At 44.0% G+C, this 11,453-nt stretch overlaps 2 non-coding genes across 2 annotated transcripts; one reads left to right on the forward strand and one right to left on the reverse strand.

The window, feature by feature from the left end:
- Positions 1–2,215: 2,215 nt before the first annotated feature.
- On the forward strand, positions 2,216–2,287 carry Trnap-cgg (transfer RNA proline (anticodon CGG)). Its single transcript has one exon. It is a non-coding gene; the product is annotated as a tRNA-Pro (tRNA).
- Positions 2,288–2,504: 217 nt separating this feature from the next.
- On the reverse strand, positions 2,505–2,577 carry Trnav-aac (transfer RNA valine (anticodon AAC)). Its single transcript has one exon. It is a non-coding gene; the product is annotated as a tRNA-Val (tRNA).
- Between the last annotated feature and the right edge of the window lie 8,876 nt (positions 2,578–11,453).

Below are 11,453 nucleotides of genomic sequence, written 5' to 3' on the forward strand. Positions count from 1 at the left end.
CTGCGCCACCTCGCTCGGTATTTCTCTTGGTGACTGGTTTAATTGTACTTCCTTTGTCACAGTGTAATTTGCCAAACTCATCTCTCAGCAGCTATTGCGACAGAATTCCGAAACGCAGTGCCTCATTAAACAAGTAATTGGCAATGACAGAGCTCAATAGGATACGAAAAACCTCATAGTATCGGTTTGCAGTAACATAAAAGAAGAAATTTCATGTTTATTTTCATACTAAAAAGCTCTTGTTTCGCTAGCTGTCGATAACTCTTAAAAAATTAGTCACTGGAGTGAAATAAATAAAAAGAGAAGTATAAGTACTGCTATATCGCCATACATAAGAAAGTTCCGTGTGTTTAAGAATTGGTAAAAAACTCTCCTCCTTGCATGGTATCATTCGCCAAACTTTCGTTCCGATGTCTCGAGCGGTTTAGGAGATATAAGAGATGTTGCGAGTATTTCATTCTCGCGGGCGTGAGATCGGAAGTGAGCGCGCTGCATGGGATCCATTTTCTCGAGATCGGAGGCAGACAGAGACCTCCTCCCAAGTCTAAACAAAAATTCAACATGTTAGCTAAATTTCATTCGCACCAACATATGGTGTAATACGCACCAAACGCAAAATCATAGCGACCCCTAATTTTCGTTGCAAATTTTTTGAGTTTTACGTAGTGTCTTACTAAAATGTGTACATCACAATAAGAATGGTCATTAGCGAGATGATGGGCACTTCGCCACGAAGCCGACATATAACGCTACAAGTTAAGGCAAAAATCAAATATTTTCAGTGAATAGTTTCTGTAAAATCGTTTGAGAAAGATAAGAGGTTGCGCGCGCTTCGGTTCTGTCAGCGCCGAGCGTCGCCAGTCGGCGCGTGCCAAGTATGGTGTACGCGTCGCAATATGCGCTGCACCCGCGCGACTCGTGCGGCACGCGCTGTAGTATCGTGTCACGTCACACGTGCTACACGCCTCTCAATTTGCGCCTAGCCTTAGAGTCAAAGAAGAGTTTGATACTCTAAATTTTCTCGTCGAACCTGTCTCAGAAAAAGCAAAGCTCAACTTTAGTAAACAGACACTACAACCAACTCGAGGAACGCCACTAGCCGAGCCCAGGGACACGAGAAGTAAGACTGAGAGCTCTATGATCACTCGACTCAATAGCGGGACAATGAATGGAGGCGGTCGCTTGCATACCCTAGAAGAATTCAGAAATAAAAGTACAACTTCAAACACCAAGATCGCTATTGTACAACCTTTATTGTGATGACCGGTCTCAACAAACTACGTTGCCGTCATCAGATCTTCTGCACTATTTTTCACTGAATCTTGACCGAGTGCACTTTATATTGTCTCATATCACAGTACGATATTTCATGATCATGAGAACAACAGCACCGTATCAACAAGTCAAGCATAAAATAACTATTATATACAGGGTGACAATTATTGAAATATATGAAAAAGACGTAATTTAGTTAAAAACTATGGCGTGTACACACTTTATTCAACAAGTAAACGTCACTACGGATATTCAGCTTTAGATTATGACATATCTGATATGTCTCCCTTCACTGGCGATGATGTGGGGCAGACGAATAACGAAATCCTGCATGATCCGCTTAAGTGTCGGAACATCGATGGTGTCGATGACCTCCTGAATGGCTCTTTTCAGCTCAGCACCAGTTTTGGGGTTATTGCAGTACACCTTGTCTTTAATATAGCCCCACAAAAAGGAGTCATATGTGTTCAGATCCGGAGAATATGGCGGCCAATCGAGATCCATGCCAGTAGCCTCTGGGTACCCTAGAGCCAGAACGCGGTCCACAAAGTGCTCCTCCACCTCCAGGACATCAACACTCGCCTGCTTTGATCGGGTCGAGCTCCGTCTTGCATGAGCCACATCTTGTCGCAATCAGGGTCACTTTGGGTAATGGGGATGAAATCATCTTCCAAAACCCTCACGTACCGTTCGGTAGTCACCGTGCCATCAAGGAATACCGCACCGATTATTCCACCCGTAGTGGCAACAGATTTTTCCTGCGTAAGCAAGGGCGTCGGCTACGAGCTCCCACCGATTCTAGAAGTTGCTATAGTAAAAGACATCGATGAAAACAATCAAACCGCAACAGCCAGGGAGAACACTGGGTGAGCAGCAGCTCTGAATGCTGATACCAAGAACGGAGGCGTCAGTCATGTGCAGCGCTTAGCCGCTACGAGCAGGCTCGTTGGTCTAGGGGTATGATTCCTGCTTCGGGTGCAGGAGGTCCCGGGTTCAAATCCCGGACGAGCCCTTGCGTTTTGTGCAAACGTGTGGCAACTACCGTCATGCCGGCGGCTGTTCCGCGCATTTCCAGCCCTCCAGGTAAGCACAAAAACCAAGTAGCCGGTTCTGAAAGAGTTTCATGTATCATTTGAGCCGTCTGCACCCTGGTGGTGGGACGTTTGAAATTGATTTAAATGGTAACAGTAGAGATTGTAGCAAGTGTCTTGTTGAGTGCGACGAAAAAGTGTTTCCGCCCGGAATCGAGCCGGGGACCTTCTGCGTGTTAGGCAGACGTGATAACCGCTACACCACGGAAACTGCTACGCTCTGTGCTCCACATCCGACACAACTTGTAGGACGATCGCAACTTTGGCGTAAAAATCACTTTCGCATTCGTATGTAACAATCGACAGCACCCTTGCCTGTCTGAATGCCATCACGAATAAGAGCCCAAGAAGTCGTCGGAAATGCTCGCGGCCGAGTGCTCAGTAGCATCAGCTACTCTTTCTTTCCGTACGAGGTACCGTCAATTCGCGCAGTCGCTATTGCAAATGATGTCACCAAAAGCAATCACTTCGTTAGCGGCGAGGCCACCCGTTGAGGGTGAAGAGACTTCTCGATCGCGAAATGCGGATTCTCAGTCCCCCCAAATGTGCCAATTCTGCTTATTGACGAACCAATCCAAATGAAAATGGGCCTCGTTGCTAAACCAAACCATGTGTCCGCATACTAATTCCCGTCATGCCCCGCGGCCAACCGTGCAGTTTGAACGTCCTAACGCAAACCGTTCAGAAGTTATGACGATTTTATTTCATATGGCTCAATAATTGTCACCCTGTAAAACGACGTACGTACTGCACCGATTATACAAGCTCGTACAATAACGGAACGAATGTCAGGCAGAATGAAGAGTCTTGACTCTGCTAATGTACGAAAATCAGCTTGTATAATCAGTGAATAGGTGCGTTGTTTTACGTAATAGTTATTTTATGCTTGACTTGCTGACATACTGTTGTTCTCATTTCACAAAATATGGTTCTGTGATACGGTATGATATAAGATGCACTTGGTCAAATCAGTGAAATGCAGTGCAGAAGATCTGATAATGGCAGCGTAGTTTGCTGAAACCGATCATCACAACAGCGATCTTAGGTGTCTGAAGGTGTACTTCTTTTTCTGCATTAATCTAGATCGCCTCCTATCTTGACAATGTCAAGCATATACGAGAAGAATTAGTGAAAGATAAGTGATGCTCTGCCACCAGTCACCATGCGGTCTGGAAGCACCAAGATGTTGCTGGATCTGACACCATGGCCGACCTAGTGCAGAACGTTCTAATAATATCAGACAACAGGGAAGCTACACAAGACAATACACTACTTACCTGTCCTCCAAGGGCGAGCAACCCTAATATTATCACAAGTCTTCGTAGTAGAAGCATTAGTATTTGTAGCGTAAGTTTTAGCAGCAGTTGCAAATGAAGTTGGAGGTGGTAGTACTACACACTGCTGAAAATAATTAGGGGAACGTGACTTTGCGCGTTGGCATAATCCACTGAGCAATAATTGAGGACTGGGTACGTTATCAAATTGTACCGTTATCTTCCATAAATTAAGTACGCTACAAAACATCATTAAATCTTCGATCTTTTGCCTAAAAGGAATTGAAATGTCCGACAGTTGTCGAAAACAAAATGAAATCAATCATTCACCCCTTCATCCTGAGTGCTTTTCATCGGACTTTGAGAACTTCAGTAACGTGTGTGACCTCTGTGAGAGTTTATCACTGCCTGACACCCACTTGGCACGCTCCCCATAAGTCTAAGGAGGTCACCCTGTGGTATCCGTTCCCACTCTTGAGAGCCCACGAAAATTCTTCGAGTGTCTGTGGTTGAACATAACGACCGCGTACACGTCTGTCAAGCGTGTCCCACAGATGCACGATGGTGATTAGCCCAGGAATCTGCGTCAGCCACTCCACTACTTTACCTTCCTGACTTCGCAAAATACCCCTACTGACGCTCGCCACATAGGCCCTGGCATTAGAAGGAATCCAGGACCACCACCGTATGCTGCAGCCACCACACGGTCCAACGTGATCTGTTCGATGTCCTAACTGGCGGTAAGGCGACCATGAATAACGACAAGATCCGTAGGGTTGTCAACAATGACGCCTCCCCACAACTTCACAGAACCTTGGGAATCTATCGATTTCCTGGAAAACGTTTGGCAGGTCTCCGCACACGAACATAGCCATCACCTTGCGTGGGATAATATGTGGATTCGTCTGTGAATAACACGTTTCGTCAGCGACGAAGTTTCCAGTTTACATGAGAACGGTAGAACTATGGGCCAGATGTTGTCTTGTCAAGCGAGGTACACGAACAGGACGCCTGGATCGTAACGTCCTTTCTCGTAACCTGTTCATCGGACACAGCGGCTCCACTGGCCCTTCTGAGATAGTCTTGCATTGCTTTGGCGGTATCTGTACGACGTCGCAACGCAGGTACGGCCACATATAGATCTACGTGGGGTTGTAATGCGTCGGCGGTCTTGTTAAACTTGTCTTGTTTACTGACCTGTCTCCCCACAACCTTCGGGGTACCACATGGAGAGACATTGTCACCTCCCGCATTACGACTGAAAGTCGATCCCTTATGAATCAAACATACGCTCTTGCAACTTGCACTGCATTAAGATGTCGCACTGAATGTGCTTGGTTGAATACAATGATCAATTGTGATGATAACTGCCAGCTATGTACCTCATTAGAAAACGCTGGGCACCGGTACTCATGTCCTTCTGAGGGTTCGCCTGATACTGTAATATATAACACCGCCAATAGAGGGCAAATGATTTTAATTGTCGACTACTTTGAAAGTGAATATATCAAGCTATGCAATAACCACAGGTACCGTTTATACACTACTGGCCATTAAAATTGCTACACCACGAAGATGACGTGCTACAGACGCGAAATTTAACCGACAGGAAGAAGATGCTCTGATATGCAAATGATTACCTTCTCAGGTAAGGTTGGTGCCGGTGGCGACACCTGCAACGTGCTGACATGAGGAAAGTTTCCAACCGATTTCTCACACACAAACAGCAGTTGACCAGCGTTGCCTGGTGAAACGTTGTTGTGATGTCTCGTGTAAGGAGGAGAAAAGCGTACCATCACGTTTCCCACTTTGATAAAGGTTGGATTGTAGCCTATCGCGATTGCGGTTTATCGTATCGCGACATTACTGCTCGCGTTGGTCGAGATCCAATGACTGTTAGCAGAATATGGAATCGGTGGATTCAGGAGGGTAATACGGAACACCGTGCTGGATCCTAACGGCCTCGTATCACTAGCAGTCGAGATGACAAGCATCTTATACGCATTGCTGTAACGGATTGTGCAGCCACGTCTCGATCCCAGAGTCAAGAGATGGGGGCGTTTCCAAGACAACAACCATTTGCACGAACAGTTAGACGACGTTCGCAGCAGCATGGACTATGAGCTCGGAGACCATGGCTGCGGGTACCCTTGACGCTGCATCACAGACAGGAGCGCCTGCGATGGTGTTCTCAACGACCTGGCCAGCACATTCTCCAGATCTCTCACCAATTGAAAACGTCTGGTCAATGGTGGCCGAGCAACTGTCTCATCACAATACTGCCAGTCACTACTGTTGAACTGTGGTATCGTGTTGAAGCTTCATAGGCAGCTGTACCTGCACGCGCTATCCAAGCTCCGTTTGACTCAATGCCCAGGCGTATCAAGGCCGTTATTACGGCCAGAGATGGTTGTTCTGGGTACTGATTTCTCAGGATCTATGCTCCCAAATTGAGTGCAAATGTAATGACATGTCAGTTCTAGTATAATATATTTGTCCAATGAATACCCGTTTATCATCTGCATTTCTTCTTGGTGTAGCAATTTTAATGGCCAGTAGTGTATCAAAATAGATTTAACATACTCGGTATTGATACATGTGGTTCCCCTAATTCTTCTGAGCAGTGCATTTGTAATACTGGGGTCGTTGTTATTGTAGTAGCAGTAGTAGTAGTAGTGGTGGTGGTGGTGGTGGTGGTGGTGATGGTAGCAGCAGTACTATAAGCAGTTTGAACAGCACTAATAGCCGGTGTTATATTTGTTAAAACATACTGAAAAATGAACCTATGATCTGTATCTCGAAAAAGCAATGAAGGAAATAGAAGAAAGATTCAAGATTTAGATTACAATTCGAGAAGAAAATTCAAAGATTTAGATAAAAATTTGGGATGAACGGATATCAGTGACAACATTCGATGATGACGTTGCCATCTTCTGAAAAATTTTAGAAGAATTACGTGATGTGGTGGATGGGAACGAGCTGTATGCTAAGCATTGAATGTGGGTTGAGAGTGAACCGAAGAATAAACTATTCAGTAGCAGTAGAAATGAGATGATCAATAAACTTAAAATCAAAATTGGGGACCACATACTAGATGAAAAGAAGAAATTCTACTGCATTGTAAGCAAAATAAAGCACGACCATTGAAGAAATGGCAAGATAAGCGTGGGTATGCATCCCCAAAAGAAGTCGTATTGTTTCGAAAATAGCTCTTCATTTAAGAAAGAAATTTCTGAGAATGCAAGTGTGGAGCGAAGATTTGTAAGGAAGCGAATCATGGGCTTTATTTTTCCTGGAAAGCAAGAGAATTGAAATTTTTGAGATGGGGTCTTACAGAATGACGAGAAACTTACAACTCCAGCTGTAGTCCAGCTGTAGTACGCAAGCCAGCCTATGGTGTGTTGCGGGTGCTACTTCCTTTACCACTGCCGCTGCCCCCTTCCCTGTTCCAGTCATGAATGGTTCGCAGGAAGAGCGATTCCTGGTAAGTGTTCCTGTGCCCTCTAATCCATATGACTTTACATCCATGGTCTCTTCGCAAGGTACAATACAGTGGAGAAACCAATACATCGTACGGTTCTAGGCGCTTCAGTCTGGAACCGCGTGACCGCTACGGTCGCAGGTTGGAATCCTGCCTCGGGCATGGATGTGTGTGATGTCCTTAGGTTAGTTAGGTTTAAGTAGTTCTAAGTTCTAGGGGACTGATGACCACAGATGTTAAGTCCCATAGTGCTCAGAGCCATTTGAACCAAACCAATACATTGGTTGACTCTTCTAGGAACGTACACTCTCGGAACTTTAACAGTAGACTATAACGTGACGCAAAAGTCTTCTTTGGAGTTGGCTGAACATCTACGTGACGCTTCCGCGCTTACTAAACGAACCTGTAACGAAACGCGCTGCTCTACTTTGGATCTCCTATATATCCTGTATCAACCCTGACTGGGGCGGATCCCAGACTGGCGAGCAACGTTCGAGTGTTGGCCGAACGAACGTTTTGTAAGGTACCTCCATAGTGCATGGCCTACAATTCTTGAGGATTCGTCCAATGAGCCTGGCATCTGCCTGATCTATGATTAGTTTTATGATGTTTTCACACATTAAATCGCTCCATATGCAAACTCTGAGATATTTTATGGATGTGACTGCTCCCAGTGATTGTTCTACAATCGTCTAATTCTACAATAATTGAACTTTCTAGTTATTTATGCATAATACGTTACATTTGTTTACGTTGGGGGTCAACTCCCAATCCCCGAACCAAACGTCGGTCTTCTGCAGATCATCTTGCATTTCACTACAGTGTTCTAGCGTTTCGACTTCTCTATATACAACGGCATCAGTCACGAAAAGCCTGATGGAGCTTCCGATGTATCTATTAGGCCATTTATGCATTACGAAAAGTAATGGTCGCATAACAGCCCCTTGAAGTATTCCCGAATTTACTTTTACGTCTGACATGCTCTGTTCTATTTGCTAGAAACTCTTCAATCCATACAGCTGGTCTCATATTCCGTGTCAGACAGAATGAAGGGTCTTGACACTGCTAATGTACAAACATGAGCTTATATAAGCAGTGCAATTGTACGTTGTTTTACGCAATAGTTATTTTATGCTTGAGTTGCTGATATACGATCGTTCACATTTCACAAAATATGGTTCTGTGATACTTCCCCAAATGAGCCATGGACCTTGCCGTTGGTAGGGGGGGCTTGCGTGCCTCTGCGATACAGTTAGCCGTACCGTAGGTGCAACCACAACGGAGGGGTATCTGTTGAGAGGCCAGACAAACGTGTGGTTCCTGAAGAGGGGCAGCAGCCTTTTCAGTAGTTGCAGAGGCAACAGTCTGGATGATTGACTGATCTGGCCTTGTAACACTAACCAAAACGGCCTTGCTCTGCTGGTACTGCGAACGGTTGAAAGCAAGGGGAAACTACAGCCGTAATTTTTCCCGAGGGCATGCAGCTCTACTGTATGGTTAATGATGATGGCATCCTCTTGGGTAAAATATTCCGGAGGTAAAATAGTCCCCCATTCGGATCTCCGTGCGGGGACTACTCAAGAGGACGTCGTTATCAGGAGAAAGAAAACTGGCGCTCTACGGATCGGAGCGTGGAATGTCAGATCCATTAATCGGGCAGGTAGGTTAGAAAATTTAAAAAGGGAAATGGACCGGTTACAGTTAGATATAGGGGGAATTAGTGAAGTTCGGTGGCAGGAGGAACAAGACTTTTGGTCAGGGGAATACAGGGTTATAAATACAAAGTCAAATAGGGGTAATGCAGGAGTAGGTTTAATAATGAATAAAAAAATAGGAATGCGGGTAAGCTACTACAAACAGCATAGTAAACGCATTATTGTGGCCAAGATAAACACGAAGCCCACGCCTACTACAATAGTACAAGTTTATATGCCAACTATCTCTGCAGATAGCGAAGAAATTGAAGAAATGTATGATGAAATAAAAGACATTATTCAGATAGTGAAGGGAGGCAAAAATTTAATAGTCATGGATGACTGGAATTCGGTAGTAGGAAAAGGGAGAGAAGGAAAAGTAGTAGGTGAATATGGATTGGGGGTAAGAAATGAAAGAGGAAGCCGCCTGGTAGAATTTTGTACAGAGCAGAACTTAATAATAGCAAACACTTGGTTCAAGAATCATAAAAGAAGGTTGTATACATGGAAGCAGCCGGGAGATATTGACAGGTTTCAGATAGATTATATAATGGTAAGACAGAGATTTAGGAACCAGGTTTTAAATTGTAAGACATTTCCAGGGGCAGATGTGGATACAGACCACAATCTATTGGTTATGAACTGTAGATTAAAACTGAAGAAACTGCAAACAGGTGGGAATATAAGGAGATGGGACCTGGATAAACTGGCTAAACCAGAGGTTATGCAGAGTTTCAGGGAGAGCATAAGGGAACAATTGACAGGAATGAGGGAAAGAAATACAGTAGAAGAAGAATGGGTAGCTTTGAGGGATGAAGTAGTGAAGGCAGCAGAGGATCAAGTAGGTAAAAAGACGAGGGCTAGTAGAAATCCTTGGGTAACAGAAGAAATATTGAATTTAATTGATGAAAGGAGAAAATGTAAAAATGCAGTAAATGAAGCAGGCAAAAAGGAATACAAACATCTCAAAAATGAGATCGACTGGAAGTGCAATATGGCTAAGCAGGGATGGCTAGAGGAAAAAGTAAGGATGTAGAGGCTTATCTCACGAGGGGTAAGATAGATACTGCCTACAGGAAAATTAAAGAGACCTTTGGAGAAAAGAGAACCACTTGTATGAGTATCAAGAGCTCAGTTGGGACCCAGTTCTAACCAAAGAAGGGAAAGCAGAAAGGTGGAAGGAGTATATAGAGGGTCTATACAAGGGCGATGTATTTGAGGACAATATTATGGAAATGGAAGAGGATGTAGATGAAGATGAAATGGGAGATATGATACTGCGTGAAGAGTTTGACAGAGCACTGAAAGACCTAAGTCGAAACAAAACCCCGGGAGTAGATAACATTCCATTAGAACTACTGACAGCCTTGGGAGAGCCAGTCCTGACAAAACTGTACCATCTGGTGAGCAAGATGTATGAGACAGGCAAAATACCCTCAGACTTCAAGAAGAATATAATAATTACAATCCCAAAGGAATCAGGTGTTGACAGATGTGAAAATTACCGAACTATCAGTTTAATAAGTCACGGCTGCAAAATACTAACCGAATTCTTTACAGACGAATGGAAAAACTAGTAGAAGCCGATCTCGGGGAAGATCAGTTTGGATTCCGTAGAAATATTGGAACACGTGAGGCAATACTGACCCTACCACTTATCTTGGAAGCTAGATTACGGAAAGGCAAAGCTACGTTTCTAGCAATTGTAGACTTAGAGAAAGCTTTGGACAGTGTTGACTGGAATACTCTCTTTCTAATTCTGGAGGTGGCAGGGATAAAATACAGGGAACGAAAGGCTATTTACAATTTGTACAGAAACCAAATGGCAGTTATAAGAGTTGAGGGGCATGAAAGGGAAGCAGTGGTTGGGAAGGGAGTGAGACAGGGTTGTAGCCTCTCCCCGATGTTATTCAATCTGTATATTGAGCAAGCAGTAAAGGAAACAAAAGAAAAATTCGGAGTAGGTATTAAAATCCATGGAGAAGAAATAAAAACTTTGAGGTTCGCCGATGACATTGTAATTCTGTCAGAGACAGCAAAGGACTTGGGAGAGCAGTTGAACGGAATGGATAGCGTCTTGAAAGGAGGATATAAGATGAACATCAACAAAAGCAAAACGAGGATAATGGAATGTAGTCGAATTAAGTCGGGAGATGCTGAGGGTATTAGATTAGGAAATGAGACACTTAAAGGAGTAAAGGAGTTTTGCTATTTGGGGAGCAAAATAACTGATGATGGTCGAAGTAGAGAGGATATAAAATGTAGACTGGCAATGGCAAGGAAAGCGTTTCTGAAGAAGAGAAATTTGTTAACATCGAGTATAGATTTAAGTGTCAGGAAGTCATTTCTGAAAGTATTTGTGTGGAGTGTAGCCATGTATGGAAGTGAAACATGGACGATAAATAGTTTGGACAAGAAGAGAATAGAAGCTTTCGAAATGTGGTGCTACAGAAGAATGCTGAAGATTAAATGGGTAGATCACATAACTAATGAGGAGGTATTGAATAGGATTAGGGAGAAGAGAAGTTTGTGGCACAACTTGACTAGAAGAAGGGATCGGTTGGTAGGACATGTTCTGAGGCATCAAGGGATCACCAATTTAGCATTGGAGGGCAGCGTAGAGGGTAAAAATCGTAGA

The sequence above is a fragment of the Schistocerca serialis genome, chromosome 9 (assembly GCF_023864345.2).
Source record: "Schistocerca serialis cubense isolate TAMUIC-IGC-003099 chromosome 9, iqSchSeri2.2, whole genome shotgun sequence".
NCBI classification, from domain to species: domain Eukaryota; kingdom Metazoa; phylum Arthropoda; class Insecta; order Orthoptera; family Acrididae; genus Schistocerca; species Schistocerca serialis.